Here is a 23,264-nt window from a genome sequence, read left to right as displayed (position 1 = left end):
CAGGGGTTTGAGTCCTAACTCTTCTGCTTTCCAAATGCATAGCATTAGTTGAGTCACTAAAGTTCCTTAAACTCCTCTGTGCTGATTTTTCCTGGCTTATCGTGGGTACTCAATAATTTATTTATTGAAAGAATGGATGAATTAATTTTTTTAAAAAATTTCTTCTTCTTTCAGGTTGCATGTAGTGAAAGCAGGGAAGTATTTGTATGGAAGGACTGAGTAAATGGAGTCCTCAGTCAACTTTGTAGCCGAGAACTCCACGCAGGACAAGACAGAGACTTCCTTGTCATTTGGTGCTTCTGTCAGTGAGTCCACTGTCGTGTCATCAGCTTCTCAAAGGATGCCTGGGGTCTGTGGAGAAGTCCCTTAAAGAAGTCTTCATTCTGAAGGTATTCTATTTTTGTTCATTGAATAATTGCTGGATAAATCCAGCCTCATTCTTTAATAACTCACTAAACCAGTTATAAAATACATGTTTATGAATTCCTCTCAGGCTGAATTCCAACCAGCTGTTAGAGAGGCTCTTAAAACATGTGCATATTGTATCATGGCTGTTAAACGGAATGTTTGCTACTGTTATTCAATCTGCCCAAAATTGACATTTAATTTAATAATAGGATGGAAACATAAAAAAGAAATAACATGGCCTATTATGTACAGTCTGTTTCCACCCACCCACTCTACAGAGTCCCTCTTTGTTGGAGGCCCTGAGTATTTTAGATGCAGTTGAATTTACACACCCACAGACTCTCTGAGACCTTGTTACAATACAGCTGAATAGTACTTCTAGTAGAATTCTATAATTCTAGACTATATCCAGGAGAGGTTAACTATGGAAATTCTAACAAGATCTTCTTCTTAAGTGTATAGAAGGCATGGATCTTATAACTGTACTCAAGTAATCATTTGTAGAGATATACTATACATAAGTATGCGTCTTTATAAACATTTATTTATTGATTGATACACGTGTAGAAAGTTCAGTCAGATATTTTTTGAAGCATCAACACATGCAGGGCTGTGTCAAATGCTTTATATGCAAATGTTAGTTGTCTTTTGCTGAATATGAAATTAATATGTTACCAGCTTAAAACAACACATATTTATCTGTTAGATTTGTGGATCATGAGTTGGAACTGGGTGCTCTGCTTAAGGACTCATGAGGCTGCAGCCAAGGTGCTGGCTGGGCTATGTTCTCAACTGGAGGCTCAACTAGGGAGGGATCTGCTCTCAAGCTCACTCAGGTTATTTCCCTGCAGCTTTGTGACTGAAGACCCTGGCTTCTTACTGGTGGTGGGCTGGAGGCAGTGCTCAGCTCCTAGAGGCTGTCTGCAATTTCCTGACTTATGACCCCCTCCAGAGGCAGTTCACAATAGGACTGTTTGATTCTGCAAGGCCAGCAGTGACATTTCTTTCTCTCTTCTGCTAAAGCAAAGTCTTATATAATGGAACTTTGTCATGGGAGTGACAGCCAAATATCTTTGACATATTCTATTGATATGTTGCTTATAAGCAACTCATGTGTCCCATTCACACTCAGGAGATCACACCAGGCATAACACCAGGGGCCAGAGATCATGAGTGCCATGGTGGAATTCTACCTACCAAAATGCTTAAGCTCATTTAATTCTCACAACAGCTCCACAAGGTATATTTCATTACTGTTATTAGCACCTAGAAACAAAGAAGCAGGGGTGACTTACAGAGCCAGGACAATACACTCAGAGGAAGATGTCAGAACAAGTATTTGAACCTTTATATTTGGCTGGAAAAACTGGGACTTTAACCACTTGCATTCATACTAATATATATAAGTAATATGTGTGTGTGTGTGTGTATGTGTGTGTGTGTATTTTCTTTAGGACTGCAGGTGCTGCATATGAAAATTCCCAGGCTAGGGGTCAAATCAGACCTGCAGATTCTGGTCTGTGCCACAGCCACAGTGATGCCAGATCCGAGCTGCATCTGTGACCTACACCATAGCTCATAGCAACACCGGATCTTTAACCCACTGGGAAGGGCCAGGGATGGAACCTACATCCTCATGGATGCTAGTCAGGTTCATTACTGCTAAGCTACGATGGGAACTCTCTCTCTCTCTCTCTCTATATATATATATAATAAATATATCTCAATATATAATGTATATTGCTTTTAAAAAACAGGGTGGTGAAGATTTGTTATTTGTGGTATGTGGGACTCTGTTCCAGTACATGCATTTTCTCTTTTCATGCTGACATCAAGCCCAGTAGGGACCTGTGATAATTTATGTTGTACAGAAAAGGAAGCTTATGCTTAGAAAATTATCACTCTGTGACTTTGGACAAGTTACTCATCTCTCTGAGCTTTATCCTCCTCACCAATGAAAGGGAGAATAACAATTACTAATGCATGGGATTGTTGTGAGGGTTAAATGAGACAACACAGGTAGAATATTTAGCTGAGTCTCTGACCCAGATTATTAACTTGATGGATACTAGTTAGTATTGATTTTAAGACTGATGAATTTCATATAAATATTTTTAAAGATGTAAAATTTGACAGTTTGAAAGTATAACAAGTGATTTTTAAAGAACCTGTGTCTCTTCTGCCTCTAGTTAGCTGTGCTGATATCCAGAAAAATTCGGAACCAGCTACTCTGCTCTTGATGGCTTTTGATTCAGGGCTATTCTTCTCATTCTAGTTGCACAAAGCCTTTCTGAAGTTGACCAAAACTTGTAGGTTTTATGGGCATCACGGGTCACAAGTGTTCCTCTGGGGAACCTTGGCACTCTCTGCCCCCGTCTTCAGCCTCCATCCTTTCCCACTTCCCTTCCCCCATTTACCTTCCCTACTGGGGCCCAGAGACTGGACTGTAGGTGTCTATCTCTGTTTTCTGCTCCCCCCTCCAATAGGACTTAATGAATATAGATTAAATAGGGAACTTGATCCCTAGGTCAGAGGTATTCTAACGGATGGATGCCTAGTCCTTTACTAGGCTCTGTGGATGTGGAGAGAAACAGAACTAGCCTCTGTCCTCCGAATCTACAGGGGATGAAACTAGAAAATATTTTATGCATGGAAAACTTCCAGGAGGTTTCCTGAGGTTAATAAAGAGATGGAGATCAGGGACTGGTGATCACAAAGATTTCTAGAAAGGCCATTAATTTTGGCACCAGGCCAGCCTGGGCTTCAATCCCAGCTCTGCCTCTTGCTAGCTATATGACCTTGGTTGAGAAATTGCTTAATCTTTGGGCTTCAGTATCCTTAAGAGAGGAAAAGTAACTTTCTCCTCATTGTTGTGATACCAAAGTGACAAAATCATACAGTAAGGGTGCATCATAACTGAATGATGCCCCACAAATGGGAATTAAGGTACAGGACTGAAATAAATTGCAGAAAAACAAACAATTGGAAAAATCCCGACCTTGGAAAAATCCATGACATTTACATTTTATCCCAAAGCAATTATCACTTCATCGTCTTTCTTTTTCCAAAGCAAATCTTTAAAAAATTATTATCACACCATGTTCCTATGATTTCCCAGCATGGAAAAACTTGCTTCGAAACCACGAACCATCTTATTAATATTATTTCTTAGATTAGGAGAACATTGTTGTGTGATAGGAAACACTCCCCACATCTGGAGACGTAATTTGCACTTCCCATTTATAGCTTCAGCTGCAGTCATTCATATCTGAGTCTGTATTAGATGAGTCATTGGGGTTCCAAGAAGACAGCAAACATTTTAAGCATCTCCTGTTTAAACAATTGCAACAGCCCATGATAGAATTTTACCCTCAGAAGAAGGACCCATGTGAGTAGTTAAAATAAGGGAAAATAGTAATGCAATTTATGAGAAGAATTCAGTGTGGCAAACCCTTACTTGATTTTGGAGACAAAATTAAATCAGCTTTGCCTATTATGTCATTATATTAAAAATTGAATTTGGGTAAATTCCACACTATTTTCTACAGATGGGCCAAACATATATTTTTGTTTTGTGTTGCTTTGGTCCTGTAAAAAAAAAAAAAATCTAAAATTGTAAACAATTCTGCACAAAAAAATTCTGATCAGATTCTATAGTTGGTTCTGATTTCACAGAGCTTTTTGTCACAGATTGTCTTGTTTATTTTATCAACAGAATATAATTTTTGTCCATGTTTGACACAAATGCCAAAAAAAATTTATCCAAAATGTTCATTTTCCTGCGCTCAACACCCCATGTAGAAAATAGAATATTTCATGTTTAAGCAGAGGAAATGAATATTTTTAATACTTATCAGTGGAGAAAACATGGAAATGCTCACAAAGCACCATTCTAAAATGAAGATCAGCTTGGGTTAATGGAAATAATAAGTCACTTCTGTTTTGATCTAATCTGTGTTTAACTCATGATCCGTTTGATGAATTAATAGGGTTTAAGATGAGCTTCATTTGGGGACAGGAGGAAGTCACTCAGAGAGAGCAGGGCCAGCTGGGTAAAATGATGGGGATTCCTTGGGCTTTGGGTATAAAAGAGTTCAGAAAGACCAAGATTCCACTCTATGGTCTTTTATATAGATTTTTTTTTATATAGATTCATAGCTTTTTATGAGTATCAACATTTTGTCTTTGCAAGGTCTGTTATCGTCTAGTTGGGTTTCTTTCTATTGCCTACCAAAGTCGTTCCAAGAACATGAAATTAATTTTTCTTTCCAGGTCTCCCATTTGCATTTTGCTCATTCAGCTGCTCTTCTGCAGAATCTCAGTGTTAATCAGGAATTTTTTTTCTCCCTTACACATCTGCAAGCATCTATGTTTTTGAGAAGCAAGATTCCTGTATTTACCTTAAATTAAGCTATCATCTCTCAACATCTCACTCCTAAGTCCATTTTTCTATACTCTTCCTTTTAATGTCAGGGCTGGGAACATGCAAACTATACCTCTGCTTTTCTAGATGTTAATGTCTACTATTAAAGGGTATTAGACCAAGAATTGAAGGTACAACTGTGCCTTAGAGAAAGTTTGCAAAGCACTGTGTTTTGGAGAAGCACAGGGTTTTATGGAATTTAATGGGGAGAAATTTATGTTACTCAATAGTGTCTGCTGTTGACGTTGTCAGGCAGAAGCTGTCCATCTCAGCCTAGAACGCTGATTCCTTCAGTGCCTTTGGGAAAATGAATTCTTTCTCCCATTGTGACTTGTTGCTACATCACTTGCATATGTAATATCTTTGAGATTTAATTTATTAACTGATGAGGTGAGGCCAGGCATATGAACTCTAGAAAGTGTGACATTATCTTAGACCTAAAGATTTAATAAGAGTTTATCAAAGAGAGATAATGGAAGACAGTGTTTCAAGCAAAAGTAGTGGCATATGTGAAGTTTGTAGTTTGGTGAGAGCTTAGTGTTTTGAGAACTTGAGAGAAATCTATTTGACTGGACTATGGATAAAGAAATGCTTCAGGGGCATGCAGGAACAAAACTTCTATTTTTTTTTTTTAAATTCCAAATGAGGCATAGATATTATCCAATGAGTAAATGGAAGTCTTTGGATGGTACAAGTGGCAGAGACATGATCAGATTTGTAAACTGGTTGCTTTATAGACAGTTATTCAGAGGGAACATCATGAAAGCAGGAAGAATTGTAAGGAACTGTTGGGACTGTGACCCACAGCCTGGAGCCACTTCATTGGAGAGGGAAGAAGTGGGACCATTTTGGAGATGGGCATCTCTGGGAAGAACTTGACCTGGGGCTGTAGATGTACATAGATAGGTATGCAGATTGCTATACATTGATTCCTGAATAGTCATTAAAATAGGACAGAAAGTGTCTATTAATTTCAAAGTGCATTCATATGTAGTCATGCATGATTTGATAGGGCAGGGTAATGAGTAGGAGCAAATCAAAGTAGACAATCATCTTCAGACGTTGAATATGAAGAGGTAGAGGATGGATAGAAAGAGTGTTAGCTGGAAAAGTATAAAAAACAATGGACACCTTTTGTCTCAAATGGGCAAACTTGGTGATGGGAGAAATAAATAGAAAAGGAGATTAGAAAATATATTAGAAAAAAGGAAGGATAATTGATACCTAAGCCCCTTAAGAAAATTGAAAGTAATGGGATAATACTTTAGGTGGGAAGAAGAGACAACACTTTCACTGCTATAGAAAAGAAGATGATAGGAGTTCCTGTTGTGGTGCAGGGGAAATGAATCCAACTAGTATCAGTGAGGATGTGGGTTCTATCCCTGGCCTCTCTCAGTGGGTTAAGGATCTGGCGTTGCTTGGAGCTGTGATGTAGGTCACAGACGAGGCTCAGATCCTGCGTTGCTGTGGCTGTAGTATAGGCTGACAGCTACAGCTCCGATTTGACCCTTAGCCTGGGAACTTCCATTTGCTGCGGGTGTGTCCCTAAAAAAAGAAAAAAAAAGAAGAAGAAGAAAAGAAGATGTGTTTGTGGATGAAGGGGATTGGTTTCCCGATTTTTGATTCTTGGTTTACTTTTGCTGCTTATGTTGTCTTCATGAGAGGGAAGGTGAGATGATCTGCTTAGAAAAGAGGAGGAGTTGGAGGGCTGGTCATTTGAAAATGGTTGAAATGAAAAGTTAGGTTGAACCTTATAAATCTTACATGCCTATGTATCAGGGAAAAGATAAAAATTCTAAAGTAAGCCTCAAAAAATAACTGTTTCTGAACCTAGCAACTTTCCCTCCTTAGGAACTTACTAAGTTTTCCTTTTTTCTTTGTTTTCTGCCTTCCTTCATTCTCATTAGCAGTGTTATTAATACTCTCATCACTTTAACAAAAAAAGTTTAATACATTTTTGAGTTTTAAATAGACTCTATTCTTCTCTAGTGAACATAAGATTAACTGATACATTATGCCAGAGAATTGGAAAATCAATTTCATGCCTTTCTATTCTATTGGTTGCTGCTCAAAGGAAGCTAAATTTGCCCCATTTATAGAACTGGATAGATATTAAAATGACTACTTTTAGGTTATTTACTTTTTCTTTTACATAAAAAACAAAGAGGCCAGAAACATATCTATATAACAGAGAGAGCCTGATCTTAGGTATTCATTTGCCCATTCATCCATCATTTAATAAGCATCTCTCTCTAAAAGGAACTGTCCCAAGCAACATATATCAACCATAGTCTCCATTTCAAGAGCTTTTATTCTAGTTGGGGAAACAGACTAAATGGGGAAACTTTACAACCAATTGCAATAGAATATGATTTGTGCTGAATATGTAACAACCCCACATGCAGTGTTCTTTGGGCAAAGAGGCTGCAGTGCCTCATTTAGGAAAGTTGCAGGATGCTTCACTGGGTCTGGGGTGATGAGCAAATAGGCATTTCCAGGCTCCAACTCTGTTTCATCCCCTTAGAGCACACCAAGAACATGAGGCATGTGCTTCCCACCTACAGAGTCCCCTACAGAGACCCAGTATCTCAGCAGGCAGCTGCAACCACCCAGCTAGAAGCTGGAAGATTGACAAAGGGGCATTTCAAGATGCTCGAGTAATCTGAAGGAATAATAACTGTCACAATTTACTGAGAAGTAACCCTATGACGAGCGTCATAATTAGGTGCTTTAGATGCTTTCTTTTTTTACCCCCACAACAACAATCTCCTGAGGAAGAGACTTTCATCGTTAGCACTATTGAGATGAAGAAACTGACATGTGTATGAATTTAACATAAGTTTTGCAAGGTCAAAAGGATAATAAGTTGTGTTGGGTTAAAACCTAGGGGTGTGTGCACCCTTGGTCTGCTCCATGAGGCTACAGATGCTTTCTTGTTTGCTTTTTGTATGGGTTACAGATGACAATTTGAGGGGGAAAAAAGGGGCATTATTATAGTTTGGCCAAAATGAAGATTTGATTAAAATTAAAATCCCAGTCTCTCATTTTCAAATGCAATATCGGTCATTTTCATATCCTATGGGGTATGTTGAAATATTTATACATTATTCATATTTGTTCTTTTTCTGGAATTTTTATTTTTTAACTGTTTCATTTTCAATTTTAAAATAATTTTCAGACACATATTGATTCTCAATTAATTAAGAATAATAAAATGAAAGAACCTTAATATCTAATAGCAAGAGATTACTTGGTACACCCCAAATAACCTGCAATAGTACTATTTTAATACTTTTATTATTGCATTTTTTATTACATTTATTTTATTTTCTCTTAATTAAAATGTACCAGAAACACATTAAAGGAAAATTAAAAAGGACATTCATATTCTCTCCCACTTTGACATCTGTTAAAATCATTGTATGCGTGTAAGAGCTTCCTGGATTTCTTTCTATATATTATTCACTATAACAATAAGATTTAATAGCAATTATTTTTAATAACTTCTTCAATTTATATCATTCCTTGATATTTAAGTTATTCCCTCTGTTCACTACCGCAAACTACACAGAACAGAAAAATAGTTGGCAAAATTTGATTTAGAAATAGACTAGCAAAAAAAGTAGACTCATCAAGAACATTCTGAGAGAGGCACTCTTTTAAAGATCATGAATCCTACAATGCTCTAAAATTACCAATTCGGTATTGGAAGAGCTAACTGCCTTCTTTGAAATGAAAAAATAATTTAAAAAAGTCATATTTCATCAAATATATCAGGGGAGTGGCTGCAGCCATCGCCTACTCCTTCCAAGAACAGGGTCTACTTCAACTTTCCACCATCCAAACAAAGATGATCGGGGTAGAGGGGGAATGTTTGTATACCTGGGGCCACCTTTGAACCTTTGGCTACCTCACCCAGCATCCATCCTATCAGCAAATCCTTTCTCTTTTGTATTCAACACATCCAGGACCCAGTCACTTCTTAACACATTTATATTTAACACTCTAGTACAAGCCACAGTCATCCCTCTTGGTCGGTCTCCTTGCTTCTGCTTTGTGCTCTTCTGGTCTATTCTTCACTGATGGACCAGAGAGATTCGATTACACACTGCTCAGATTCTTCCATTCCTCTGTTCAAATGGCCTTTCATCTCATTCAAAGAGAACACCAAAGCAGTCATCTGGCAGGGCATGCCGTGCCCCACAGTGTCTACTCCCTCCCCTCTCTGACCTCATATATCCCAATATTCTCTCACCTGCTCTCTTCTCGCCACACTGGGCTCCTGGGTCCTCCTCTAACTCAAGAGGCGTTCTCCTGCTTCAGAGCCATTGTGTCTCCCAGAATGCTCTTTTCCACTTGGCTTAGTCCCTTGCAACCTTCAAGTCCTTGCTGCCATGCCACCTCCACACTGAAGCTACGTCCTTTCCTAGCTTCCTATCTTGTTTCCCTGTTTCATTTTACTCTTTAGTACTTATCGACCTCTTTCACATTATGTGTTTGTTTGACTGATTTAACCACTCTCCTCCAAGCAGATTTTGAGGGCGAGACTCTGTTGTTTGGTTGTTTTTATGCTATAGCCCAGTCACACAGAGTAGGCATTGACACACCTTTGTGGAGTGAGTAGTTCTTTTCCTCACCTCCAGCTTGAATGGTCCCCCCTACTATTACAACACATCTCATTATCCCTGCAGGGCCACTGAAAGGGAGATGGAGGGAACTGATACCAGGACCCCGTCGGAAGGAGGATGGGGATAAATTGCGTGTGAGGTTTTTAGCCAGTCTACTTTCCCTGGCAAGACCAAAATTTTTGTCACCAAGAAAAACCTTGTCTCAGCAGGCTTGACCCATCTCTTGTTATGTCTTCATTCCATTTCCAAAGAGGAAAACTTCTGTTAGGTTGTCTTAGTGGAACAGTATGCTGCTGTTAAAACTGATTACAAAGAATTGTGAAATAGAAAAAAAGTAAATCAATAGTAGTTAAAAATTCTTATTTTGGACCAGAACAATAGGGTTTGAAATGCTTTTAGCTGTTTGAATTTAAGCATGTTTATCAACTTCTTTAGGTCTGCAAATGCTGACTATAATAGGACTATGATACCTAACAGAGCTGGATGATAATAAAAGAGAGAATGCCTAGAAAATATAGAATGCACCATACTCCATGTGAAATAAGTACAAACTATTGTCATTATCACTGTAATTATGCTAAGTGAGAAAAGTGGGGCACAAAGTTGCATGTATAGCATGGAATATGTACATAAAGTCCCTGTTAGCACAAGGATTTTCAACCTCTGCTTTGGGGCTGGAGGCCTCTAGCCTCCCACTGCTCTATACCTTCCTTCAATTAACCAGTTTCATGTGTGAGCATCTGTCACTTGCTCACTTAGAGGCCTGGGGATCAGGGGGAGTCCCTTCGGACCACAACATTGCTTTATAATTGTTATACGAAAGGAAGGGTTGGTTTCTCCAAAGAATTGCTGAGTAGACATGAAGAAGAAAAAAGCTTGAAGGAAATTCTCCATTATATTAATAGTGTATTAATATGTGTAACTTGGAGTTCCTGTCATGGTACAGCAGAAACAAATTTGACTCGTAACCATGAGGTTGTGGGCTTGATCCCTGGCTTCGCTAAGTGGGTTAAGGATCTGGCATTGCCATGAGCTGTGGTGTAGGTCACAGACATGGCTCAGATCTCACATTGCTGTGGTCCTAAAAAGCAAAAAAAAAAAAAAAAAAAAAAAAAAAGTGTAATTCGTGATAGATGATTTGTTTTCACTTTTACTTTATTTTATTTTATTTTATTTTATTTTATTTTTTGTCTTTTTCTAGGGCTGCACCCACGGCATATGGAGTTTCTCAGGCTAGGGGTCCAATCAGAGCTGTAGCCGCCGGCCTATGCCAGAACCACAGCAAGGCAGGATCCGAGCCGCATCTGTGACCTACACCACAGCTCAAGGCAACAGCAGATCCTTAACCCACTGAGCAAAGCCAGGGATTTAACCAACAACCTCATGGTTCCTAGTCAGATTCGTTAACCACTGAGCCACAACGGGAATTCCCCTTTTTATTTTTTATTTTTTAATTTTATTGTTGATTTACAATGTTCTGTCAATTTCTGCTCTACAGGCAAAGTGGCCCAGTTATATACATATATACATTCTTTTTCTCACATTATCTTCCATCATGTTCCATCACAAGTGATTGGATATAGTTCCCTATGCTATACAGCAGGATCTCATTTCTTATCCACTCCAAAGGCAATCGTTTGCATCTACTGACTACTTTTAAAAATGTTCCAGATTACCTTTAGTCACAGTCCTTTATTTTTGTAATTTAATGAGTGGGCTGGTGAGCTCTTCAGATGGCCTGTGATGGATATGTGTGATGCAAAGACTCTCCTCAGCTGCACACAAAATCTGGGCTTTTCAGCAATGTGTCCTTCACCTGGAGCAAGGGCTGTCATGTGAATGCAATATGTCGTTTCATCCCTGATACAGTTTACAGGGACCCCACTCATTCATGTTCAATTTTCCAGAAGTTTATGGTCTTGTGGAAAGAATCCTAGACCAGCAGCCAAGAGACCTAGGTGTCTGTTCCAGCTCTTTCCCTAACAGCCGTGTCAGGTGTCAGACACTTCTGGGATGCAGGGACCCCATCTATAATCAGAAAGTTTATTTTCAGCTTTAACAATCTGTGATTATTATTTCCGTTTACTGATGGAGTAACTAATTACTTCATTATAGGATTTCTCAAGACCAGTTACCTCCCGTTTGGTTCAATTAGCAGAACGCCAACATGATTGTCATTGATTTTGACGGTCGGGATGCCAGAAGAAAAGCCCAATGGCAGAGTATTTCAGCATCTTAAGCAGATTTTGTATTTCTTATTCTAAGGTAGTATATACAGGAGCAGAATGTGTTCTGCTTTTTTCTAAAACCTTATTCAGTAAGTTCTTACTCCCATCATGCTCTGGTCTGGACATTCAAGGTCTCTCGCTTTCCCCCTTTAGTTTAGAGATAGAGAAGAGAAACCAACAATAGTCATTACCGGCTGAAGCTAAGCCTTTTTTTTTTTTCTCTGAACAGAGAACCCTAGACTCTCAGCCTGAAGATGACCTTTGAAGACTGTTCAATGTAACCCTCTTGGATTTAGAGGAAACCAAGTCTCTATAGCATATTCTACAGCAAGAACAAATGTAGAGCCACAGAGAGTGTTGTTTGAATCCTTGTGCTTTCACTTACAAATGTGTGACCTTAGGAGAATGTCTTAATTTTTGAGTCATATATTTTATTATTAGAACATTTTTAACCTTTAGAAAGGGAACACTGATAATACCCATCTTGTAGCCTAGTGGATGGTGTAGGTAGAATAACAAACTCCCTCTCCCACCAAAATCCACATCTGCATCCCCAGAACCTGGGAACATATTACCCTACATGGTCAAAAAGACTTTTCAGAGGAGTTTAAGTTAAGGATTTTGAAATGGGAGATGATCCCCCATCATCCAGCTGGACCCAGTGTATTCCCGACATGAGTGAAAAGGGAGGTGAGGGTGTTGGAGTCAGAGAAGGAGCTATGACAAAGGAAAGAGAGCTTGGCATGAGGCTGTGGGGGTGCACTGGTGTAGGGGGCTGCAAGCCAAAGAGAAAATGAGGGTGGCCTCTACAAACTGGAAAGGCAAGAAAATGAATTTTCCCCTATAATCGGAAAAGGAATACTGCCCTGTTGACACACTTTTAGACTTCTGACTTCCAAAACAGAAAGGTAATATGTTTGTTTTCTTTTAAGCCACCACCTTTGTGATCATTTGTTACTGCAGCAGCGGTAAACCAGTAGAGTGGAGGTTGTTAACTAGTGTGCAAATAGCCTGCAGTGAGGTTCCCTGAACACTATTGTTTTTGCTGCAGCTATGGTTATTGTCTGTTCTCTTCAGGTTCCTCATCCTTTTCCTCTTTCCTCCTTCTCCTTCATCTTCTTTTCCTAGTCTCTTCCTTCTCACCCTCCTCTTTCCTTCTTAACTCATTAAAAGTAACAGGCAAGGAAGAGAAGAACCACCTTTCGATAAAGGCCTCCTCTGTGTTAGGCACCGTCCTTGACAGTATCACATGCATAACCTCATTCAGTCTTCCAACAACACTTGAAGGAAAATTTTAGTATTCCCCCCTTACAGACAAAGAAAGCAAGTTCTACTAAAGTCAAGTGAGTTGCTTTCAGACACACTGTGGGTTGGTGACAGTCCTGAGGCTGCTGATTATCCTGCGCCTCTCATCATTAGCAGCCTCATTTCCATTCCAAACAAAGGGCTGTTGACTTGCATCCAGTGCGTCCTGGATAACAAGAGCTGGACTGATCATGGAACTCCATCACTATGGCAACAGCATTACCTGCCTGGGTTGTGCCATGGTACTCTATTGGGCCAGGGTGCAGATGTCAGCGGTGGGGGGTGGGGGGATGTTGTGCACCAGGAAGGAGCTGCCATGTATCTAAAGACATCTCTCTGCTCATTTCACTCCTACCATTTCAAATGACTGTCCCCTCACCCCACCCCGCTTCCTGTTGCTCAGTTCAGGGGACAATAATAATTACCACCATCCACAGGGCATTAGTTATCGTGTAAGCTGTTTTTTCTTTTATTCATATTATAACTTTGTGTGATGGGCACTGTTCCTCCCATTTATGGGGAGAACACGGAGGCATGGAGAGAGAGGAGTAGGCTAACTCCCTACCCCTGAAAGAGCAGCTTGGAGCGAAGTGTTCTGAGAGACCAAGGACAGCCTGCCCCCAGCTGGCCACCCTGCTCTCCAAGGACAGTTATGCTGGGGCCCCAAAGGTGGTGAATCCTAATCTGAGACTGTGTTTATTCAATCATTTCCTTTATCTTTCTCCTTGCCCCTTTCCCTGCCTCTGTCTTCTGGGTCACTGAATCATTGAACAGTTTTTAACAGAAGCACTGGCTCCAGGGGCTGGAATGGAGAGCCTGACACACCTCAGTGGAATGAAGAAGCTGAGGAGGGAGGATTGAGCAAGTTAGTACAGAAGTTGTCCAGGGACCTGTCCTCCATCTCAACCACAGACCCAGCCAGGAATTTGGGACTTTGAGCTGTCAGTCTGTGGACTTCTCTTCTTGAATCCCCAGCAGTGGCTGGATGGAGAGAAGGCACTGTGGTGGGGAGGATAGGAAGCTGCTTCAGAACTAGGCAGGTCTGGACTTTAGGGTGAATGCTGCTCAGGAGCTGTGTGCCTCTGGGTAAGTTGCTTCACATCCCTGAGTCTGTTTCCTCTTTTGTAGAATATGTGTTGAGTTACAAGGACCCAATGACCCGAAGGGGCCTTGGAGGCCACTCACTCTACCGGGCACTTAGACCCAAAGGCACTGAGGCTGAGAAACAAGGAATCGTGGAGTTCCCTTCGTGGCGCAGTGGTTAATGAATCCGACTAGGAACCATGAGGTTGCGGGTGCGATCCCTGGCCTTGCTCAGTGGGTTAACGACCTGGCTTTGCCATGAGCTGTGGTGTAGGTCGCAGATGTGGCTCAGATCCTGCGTTGCTGTGGCTCTGGTGTAGGCTGGCAGCTACAGCTCTGATTAGACCCCTAGCCTGGGAACCTCCATATGCTGCAGAGCGGCCCTAGAAAAGGCAAAAAGACAAAAAAAAAAGAAAAGAAAAAGAAAAAGAAACAAGGAATCGTTTGCCTGAGACCACTTGGCAACCAGCAGGGGAGCATTCAGGCCAATGTCTAAAATTATTTCCTGTAAAATAGGTTTCTTCCTGGGATCAAATATGATAACAATAAACAGCTCTGCCTATCCCAAAGTCAGGATGGGGGCCTCGAGAGGAGTTTCTTCAGACCGATTCTCTTCCACTGCCTTCCACGAGGGCTTTTCTGCAGATGGTTAGAGCAGACACTGGCAAGCCCAGGGCTCCACCTGGGATCCCTTTCTCCCTCTAAATTTCCAACTTCAAGTACATAAAATCACAGAAAAGCATTTTATGTCAAATATGAATGAAGCATACTGGATTAATTGATAAGCTCATATAACGAGATTCTCAAATGATACCAATAGAGACTGTAAAAATTTCCCTAGACTATGTTTAATGAGCTTATCTCGGGCTGAGGTAGACACAAAATTGAAGGCACCTCCTACTTCACAGAGGACATGGAGCCTGTCAGGTCTGAAATTCCACCCACACGTGCATATTTTCATCATCAGAATAAGAGGCTTTCCTTGGGTAACTCTACTTTTTTCCTGGACTCTTACTTCAACTTCCTTCTCATTTCTCTCAGGTTGTTCCTCCATAGTGATTTCATCTCTCTCTAATTCCTCACTAGGAATTCTTTAAACAGGGAACCCATCTATCCATTTTTATGCCTACCATGTGGTAGGCATGCTGGAGACGCCAGTGATACAGCTGCAAATTAGTCTTCTCAAGGAGACTATTCTTGAAAGGGGAGAGACAGACAACTCCAGACAAGTCTACAATGTGTAATATTTCATCAAGGAGTGTAGAATGCTAGGAGGAAAATTAAAACAAAGTTGGGAGGACCACAAGTAAGTCTGCTTCTGTTTTGGAGATAGGTTCATTTGTGCCATATTTAAGATTCCACATGTAAGTGATATCATTTGATATTTGTCTTTCTCTTTCTAACTTACTTCATTTACTATGAGAATCTCTAGTTGCGTCCATGTTGCCTCAAATGGCATTATTTTGTTCTGTGTTATGGCTGAGTAGTATTCCATTTAATATATGTGCCATATATTCTTAATCTATTCATCTGTCAATGGACATTGACTTGTGGTTGCCAAGGAGGGAGGGGGGAGGACGTTGGATGGATGGGGAGTTTAGGGTGGGTAGATGCAAACTATTACATTTAGAATGGATAAGCAATGAGGTCCTACTGTACAGCACAAGGAACTATATCCAATCTCTTGGGTTAGAACATTACGGAAGATAGTATGGGGAGAAGAGTATAGACACACACACACACACACACATACACACAGACATATATATAACTGGGTTACTGTGCTGTATAGCAGAAAATGGCACAACACTGTAAAGCAACTATACTCTAATAAAATTTTTAAAAAATATTTAAAAGGTTGGACCAACAAAAGGGATCAGGTGGAAGTAGGATGATGACACGTGTGATGGTGGCAATGACGGGGAAGGTGGTGGAGGGTGGTGGTGGTAGCATTGAGGATGATGGTGGTGGCCGTGGGGGCAACAGAGGTGGCAGTTACCATGGTGGTCAGAGGAAGTGGCGGTGGTGGGTGTGAGACTGCGAGTGGTGGTGATAGAGGCTACGGTGCCAGAAGTCTATTTTAGGCTTGGTAGTCAGTAAGGACCTGAATTTTAAGGAGCTAGCCCAGCAAAAATCTCAGGGTAGGCCATTCGAAGGGAAAATGAAGAAGCAAAGGGCCCTGGGGTTTCATTGCCCACGCCACCGCCATTTTGAATACTCCGCGTGGCTCTCTGTGGTGACTTATTCCATCTCTTTGGCTCCTTGGGGAACTGAGCCAAAGTTACCTTCTCTGGGAATCTGCCTGGGAAACCCTTCCTAACAAATCATTTCCACACAGATTGTCCTCTTGTGGTCTCCTTCAGTGAACCCTAACCTAAGACAGTGCATATAAATATCTGTTTCAAGGAGTTTTTCTGTAAAGAAATGAAATGGGGGTTGAAGATTTTTATTAACATCCCAAAGGCAGCTTAAGCTCAGTATTCCCAAAGCTAAACCCATTAATATGTTTTCTTCGAATTAGCCTTTCTTCCAATGTTGCCCTTCTCAGAGGATGTGTACACTATTCATCCTACATTATCCTTCCTGGCACAAAAGCAAAACTTGGGTTCTTCTCAACTCTTTCCCAGTCAGGCTCCAAATCTAGTTCTTGCTGTCTCCTTTACATGACACACTTGAAGATGGGCCAGGGCTTGACCAAGAATCAGGTGTCTTTGATGACAGTGGGAACCACCGAAGCATGTTCAACCTTGTTTACCGAAAATAGAACTTGAAATAAAAACATACCCATTCCTGCAGGTTTTGTTCTTGGCAGTCTTTTACAAACTGTGTACATGTGCATAATGTCAATTTCATGCAGTTTTTAAGCAAAACTGAAAAGGGGGAGGGTCTGTCTTCTGTGTCCTTGAAGATTGTTGCATATGGTGCGAAATTACACATTTATTGTCCTTCCTCCAGGCTCTGAGGAAACAAATATAATCAGTGGGGAAATTCAATAGAGGCTTAACAACAAGCAAAGGCAATAGGTGAGACTTTGGAGGGGAAATTAATTAAGCCGAACTAAAATTAGTAGTTTTGGGTTTGAGATTGGGAGGGAGTCTGGACTAGGGAGAACTGGAACAGAGAAAGGAAACATACTGGCAGGGAGCTGATTCAGGGTCCAAGATTAATTATCATTCAACATCTAATTACGGAGTCTGAATTATTATCCTGCCAGTGAGTTCCTTTTCTCTAACACAGGAGATGAGAAAAAAAGGTTTGGTTCTGGAAACGGGGGGCCTTTCTTCTAATAGTCACTTAAAACAGATAATAAAATAGCTCTTTGTCCTTTTCTGATTATTATCTATCATTTTAATCTTCTTTTTAAAGAGCTTCTCTCTTCCAGATTACTTTTTCCCTTTTTTCCCAAATAACTATTTTGCAGTCTTGTTATCTGAATATTAAAAAGCCGGATGTATTTCTATTGAGTATATGATTTATACCAGGTGAAATACTGGATAAAAAAATCCCTATTCATTTTATGTGTTTATACTGCCTACTATGTGCAGATCATTTTGTAAGATTCTTCACATTTGCTAGTGGATGCAATCAAGGCTAAATGTGGTCTGGCTTACAGTCATCCACTCTTTTCACCAGTCCCAGGAACTGGAAACTAATATTAGCTCCATTTAATAGATGTTTAAGCTGGGGTTAGAAAGATTTGTTTTTTTTTTTTTTGTTTTGCTTCTTTTTTGGTCTTACTCATGGCATGTGGAAGTTCCCAGGCCAGGGATCAAACCCACCCCATAGCAGTGACAATGCCAGACCCTTTAGGCACCAGGCCACCAGGGAACTCCCAAACTGGGATTAGAAAGTTTCAACAACTTGTCCAAAGTCACATGACTGATAAATTAATGAAACCCTAGATTCAAAACTGGGCTTTATGAGTCTCATCCACTCAGCCCTTCATTGTCTTCTCCGCTGATGAAGTCTGAGTCTGCTGTGAAGCCTGGCCATGCCTCTAGGTTGGTCTTATATAAACATGCCAGTACTGTATTCATCCAGAATTGCAACAAAACAAAGAATGCAAAGTTTATCTTCTGGGTCTCCTGGCCTCTATTAAAATTTATTTGCTAAGTTTATGCTTGCTTTGGGTAAATCTCAAAATAATCCCAGGTATGGCACTTAAATGCATTCTGTTATAAAGCCATCTTACTTGTCCTGACTCACCTGTCCTCATTCAGTCTCACCCCTGACCTAATCATTTATAGTTGCACCAAATTAGACATTTAAGGAAGTGCTGGCAGTGATAATGATGACCATAGAGACATTGGTAGCAACAAAGTGAAAAACAAGAAGAAACGTTGGACCCTAGAAAGTAGGTAAATGCGGTGCTTCTAAACGTAGACTCTGGAACCAGACTTCTTGGGTTTGAACTTTGTCTGTAATATGTGATCTTGGGCAATTTACTTAACTTCTGTGCCTCAGTTTCCTTATTTGCACAACTAGGAGTAAAAATAGTACCTTCCTTATTGTGCTGTTATGTAATTGAGATAACATGCAAAATTGCCCAGGCACATAGCGATTTTTATACAAATATTAGCTGCCATTATTATTGTGTTTTGTTTGTTTGTTTGTTTTTGTTTTTTTAGCTATTTCTTGGGCCGCTCCCCCGGCATATGGAGGTTCCCAGGCTAGGGGTCAAATCAGAGCTGTAGCCACCGGCCTACACCAGAGCCACAGCAACGCGGGATCCGAGTCGCGTCTGCAACCTACACCACAGCTCACGGCAATGCCGGATCGTTAACCCACTGAGCAAGGGCAGGGACCGAACCCGCCACCTCATGGTTCCCAGTCGGATTGCCACGACGGGAACTCGCATTATTATTGCTAATGTTATTTAGCAGCAGCAACAGCAGCATCAGGCTGATCTGAGTTAGAATTTCCCTCTCAAATTTTCTTTTTTTCTTTTTTTTTTTTTTTTGCTTTTTTTGAGCTGTACCCACAGCATATGGAGGGTCCCAGGCTAGGGGTTGAATTGGAGCTACCGTTGGTAGCCTATGTCACAGCCACAGCACTGCAGGATCCAAGGAGTGTCTGCAACCTATGCCACAGCTCATGGCAATGCTAGATCCCTGACCCACTGAGTGAGGGCAGAGATGGAACTGGCATCCTCACATATATTAGTCGGGTTTCTGCTGCGCCAGAACAGGAACTCCCATATTTTCTTTTTAAGGCAGAACATAGTTATCACTTCTTTCTTTTGGTTAATGTCTAAATAAATCATGTAATATGTATGCACATCAACTTAGTATTTCACACATAATAGTAAGCATGAGGTATAAAATACTATTTATCTGAACATGATCTTTATTCCTGAATTCTTTCTTTCATACTCTTAACCCTTGAGAGTTTCCAAATCCTGCTGAGCTCTTGTCTCTTTGGGAAAGGTGTTCAGGATCTGATTCATCTCTTGGGCTACTTTTTCACTGTGGTTGCGTTATATTCCCTGGTCCCTGTCCTGCTGCAGTTGGCATCTATGTATGGTGACATGCAAATGGATAAATGCTCATGAACTCCTAGATGTCACTGTAAATACCCAGAAGTAGACCCATAGTCTCTGTCCTCAAACAGCTTGTAACATAAATGAGGATATACATTAAGCTCCAAAAAAAACCCCAGAGATTATTGGAATGTTCTGTAGAATTTACCGTGATGCAGACTCTAAGAGCCCTGTCATCTGGACATGTGCTTGGAAGCTATTTGTAGTGTACCTATTATGCACTTCGTACTCTGCTGAGTACTCAAGAGTCTGTGTGGAGAAAACTGATATGTTTTCTCAACTCCACTGATATTAAAGGCTGAATGTCCCAAGAGTTCTCTAAAAAACAAAATAAGAACAAAAACCAGGTGCGTTATTGACTACTATGAAACTTGTACTCTCGGGAAGAGTGGGGTGACAGTAAACAAGACAGTTTCCAACAGTGACAGGTGTGATGAAGAATGTGAAACCCAACAGTGGGAGAGAATAACTGCAAATGAGAGTGGGGAATACCTCAGAGTGGGTGAACAGTGAAGGCCTTTCTCAGGAAATGACGTAGGATCTGAGACCACATCCTAGAAGGCACCATCTATGAGAAGAGTTCCAAAAAAATGCTTTTTACCACAAGAAGCATCAAGAGCAAAGGTCCTAAACAAAAGCCGGCCTGAACATTTATACAACTAACTCAAAAATCTAATCGAATACAGAGAAAATACTATGAAACTACCAAGGAGCAGGTAGCAGATTCTAGGAGCCTATAGCTGTGGCCAGAAACTTTTTCTATAAATGACCAGATAGTAAATATTTCAGGTTTTGTGGCCAGGTGGTATTTGTCACAATTACTCAACTCCTCTGTTGTAGTACAAAAACTGGGATAGACAATATGTAAATAAGTGGGCTGGACTGTGTGCCAATAAAACTTTATTGTTAAAAACAGGCAGAGGGCTGTTCTGGCTTATTGGCTGGATTTTGCCAATCTGTGATTTACACTGTTAAACAAAGGACTTGCTCACACTGTGGCAGATTGTGTATCCAAGCTGGTCACTCCACTATATCCCATCTCAAATGCTCCTATGACACTGTTTTATTGACATTCCTGCACTAAAATGGAGTCTACACTCCCTCTCCTTGAATTTGAGCATTCTTCAGACCTCAGATGCATGGAAAGTGACTCCTGAAGTTGAATCATGAACACATGAGGAAGTTTCACCTTTGGACACACGACGTGAAAGTCCTGGGTTTACATGTAAAAAGTTCATCTGCTCTGAAACTGCCTGGCTGGGGTGATCACATGAAGACAGTGCATAAAGTTCCAGATCTGATCCGCTGGAGCTGTGTGAATCAGTGACCTTTCAGATGACTCCTGTTCCCAACCTTCTAGCCACTCTTCCTGAAGCCAAATGGAACAGAGATGGACTACCCTTGTTAAGCCTTTATGAGATTTCAGGTTCATGAGCAAAGAATATGTTTTTGCTGTTTGATGTCACTAATTTTTGAAGGAGTTTTTGATGTAACCATAGATCATTAATACCCTTTTAAAATTATTGTTTAATCGCATTTAATTCTTTTACTGGCATTCTAAGAGACTGTACATTATCCTTATTTTATGCAGGACTGAAACCCAAGCTCAGGGAAAGGAATTCATAAAACTTAATTTCTAAAAAGTTGTTATTTTAACAGAATCACAAGTTATTTAAGTAGCTGCATGAAACTCTGGACTTTTAAACTCTATTTCATTTATTTTATTTTTCAGAACTAAAACGTCCCCGGATTCTTCTTCTTGCCTTTGATTGCTTTGCAGAACTTTGCTGTTGTACAAGGAATATTTGTAAGTACACATTGGAGTATTTTAATCAAAGCTACCCTTAAATCCTTGTATGGTAATTCCAACATCTGTGTCATCTTGGTATTGGTGTCTATTGATTGTCTGTCCTCATTCAAGTTGAAATTTTCTGTTTCTTGGTGAGAGTATTTTGGACTGTATCATGGACTTTTTGAGTATTGTAAGACTCTACTTCCTATCTCTAGTTTATGTTTTAGTAGGATCATAGTAAGCTTGGACTTCTATAAAAAATACTATAAATTGGGTTGCTTATAATTAGCAAGAATTTATTTCTTAAAGTTCTAGAGTCTGAACGTCTGTGATCAGGGTGTCATTGTGGTTGGGTTCTGGCAGGAGTCCTCTTCTGAGTTGCAGGCTGGCTATTTCAGTGTAGCTGAGAATAAGGAGAGGAAGCAAGCTTATAAGGACACTGATCCCATTCATGGGGACACCATCCTGATGACCTCACTCAATCCTAATTACCTTTCAATGGTCTCACCTCCTAATAGCATTATATTGGGAGAAAAGTTTTCAACATATGAATTTTGAGCAGCCATAAATATTTAGCCCATAGCAGGTAGTTAGCCAACCTGCTTAGGTTTAGAATTCATGTTCGGGCTCCCTTTGTGGTTTAAATATCAAATTTAGTGCTTATAGTCTATAAAGTGATGTACTTTTTCCTTTTTTAAAAGTTTTATTGAAGTATAATTAATTTACAATGGTGTGATAATTTCAGCTGTACAACAAAGTGATTCAGTTATACATGTACACACATTGATTGTTTTTCAGATTCTTTTCCCATACAGACCATGACAGAATATTAGGTAGAGTTCCCTGTGCTATACAGCATGTTCCCATTCGCCAGTCATTCCCTATACTACAGTTGTGCATATGCCAATCCCAAACCCCCAGCCCATCCCTCTTCCCTCCCTCTGTCCCCTTTGGTAACTGTAAGTTTGTTTTCAAAGCCTGTGAGTCTATTTCTGTTCTGCAAATAAGTCCATTTGTATCCTTTTTTTGGTAAAGATATCACATATAAGTGATACTGTATGATGTTTGTCTTTTACTGTCTAACTTCTATAAAGTGATATTCCGTCTGTTCAACTTGTATGTTGCTCAGATAACACTACTCCACCCTACAGTGTCCATGGCTTTGTCTGGACAGGGGGAAGGGACTATTTAGTTACTGCAGTGTAGGAGTGGATATCATGACTGTGCCCAGAGGCTCCATCCAGGAGTGGTGCTTTGTCCTTTCTCAAGTTCCCAAGGTCCCAAGCCAGTCACCCTTCTTTTCTCTACCTTCCAGAATTTTCTACTAGATAACTTACACATTATGCCCAGTTTTTTTTATTATTATTAGCAAAGGAAAATGGAATGTTTACCATACATTCAGAACCAGCAGTCCTGATTTATTCTAAAGCCTATTCTTCTTCCACTATTTCAAACTGTTTTGAGGCTGTGATATTTGAAATAGTAGGTGTCCTGCCCATTTTTAAATTGTATCCTGAACATTCAAATACATTCCTTCCACTGTTCTTGTCTGCTCAATTTTTCTATTTTCCTCTGCCTAACAATATGTCATAGGTACATCCAGGCTAATTTTTTCTTTCCTATGTGATTCTTTCATCCCCTATCATATCATGTCTCTAAAGAGAGGGACACTCCTGTCACTAGTCATATTCAAGTCACTGATTGGCATAGTTCACTAGTGTGTGGAATCACAGCGTGTTTTGAGGAGGAGGTATGGGGGAGGCATTCTTTTCTGTACTGTCACAACATGAAGATCCAGAGTAAAATCCAGGGGGAAAGTGGGGTCCCCTCACCCTATCGTCCTTCTTCCTCTTCCATA

General features: G+C 40.3%; 1 long non-coding RNA gene across 2 annotated transcripts in view; it reads left to right on the top strand.

Annotated features, from left to right (window-relative positions):
• The window catches only part of LOC102158082 (uncharacterized), a 383,658-nt gene that overhangs the window by 158,527 nt on the left and 201,867 nt on the right, over nt 1-23,264 (top strand). For both annotated transcript variants that reach the window (XR_014812146.1, XR_014812147.1), the window contains exons 3-4: nt 175-389; nt 21,347-21,421. This is a non-coding gene — a long non-coding RNA (uncharacterized LOC102158082). The remainder of the gene's footprint in view (nt 1-174; nt 390-21,346; nt 21,422-23,264) is intronic.

This window comes from Sus scrofa, chromosome 8, assembly GCF_054392235.1.
Source record: "Sus scrofa isolate SSC_HxYL_T2T_F1_AM1 chromosome 8, Sscrofa_HxYL_maternal_Yorkshire_Landrace_v2.0, whole genome shotgun sequence".
NCBI lineage: Eukaryota > Metazoa > Chordata > Mammalia > Artiodactyla > Suidae > Sus > Sus scrofa.
The sequence above is the reverse complement of the archived record's forward strand: the minus strand, read 5'-3'. Positions and strand labels throughout refer to the sequence as shown.